Genomic DNA, 522 nt, shown 5'->3' with positions numbered 1-522 from the left:
GGGGAGGGGGACACAGCACGGGGGAACGGGGAGGGGGGGAGGACAGGGTGATGTGAGCAGGGGGCAAGGGAAGGGGCAGAGGATGACACGCGCAGGGTGCTGGCACAAGTGGGGTGACACGGGCAGGGGTGACAGGGACAGGGGATGGCACGGGCAAGGAGTGACATGGGCAGGGGTTACCCCGTCTTCAGTGCCCCGACCCCAGCTGTGCCCACCCCACGCTGGGGCACAATACCCCGGGGAGGGGACAGGAAGGGGACCTGGGTGGCAGCGTGGCACTGTGACCCCCGGCATGGGGGTCCCTGGCACGGAGAGGGGGACAGGACCAGCGGAGACCCCGACATGGAAAGGATAATAAATAGAGCATCAAAAATACAAACCGTGGGCAAGGGGTGACCCCGAGAGTGGCACCGGGATGACCCCGGGGGTGGCACCGCGGTGACCCCGGGCTGCGGGCAGGGCCGGAGGGCTCCGGGCCCCTCAGGGCTATACCAGGGCGGACCGGGGCTCGCAGGGGCCCAC

The sequence above is a fragment of the Corvus brachyrhynchos genome, unplaced genomic scaffold, assembly GCF_000691975.1.
Source record: "Corvus brachyrhynchos isolate BGI_N302 unplaced genomic scaffold, ASM69197v1 scaffold193, whole genome shotgun sequence".
Classification (NCBI taxonomy): domain Eukaryota; kingdom Metazoa; phylum Chordata; class Aves; order Passeriformes; family Corvidae; genus Corvus; species Corvus brachyrhynchos.
The sequence above is the reverse complement of the archived record's forward strand: the minus strand, read 5'-3'. Positions refer to the sequence as shown.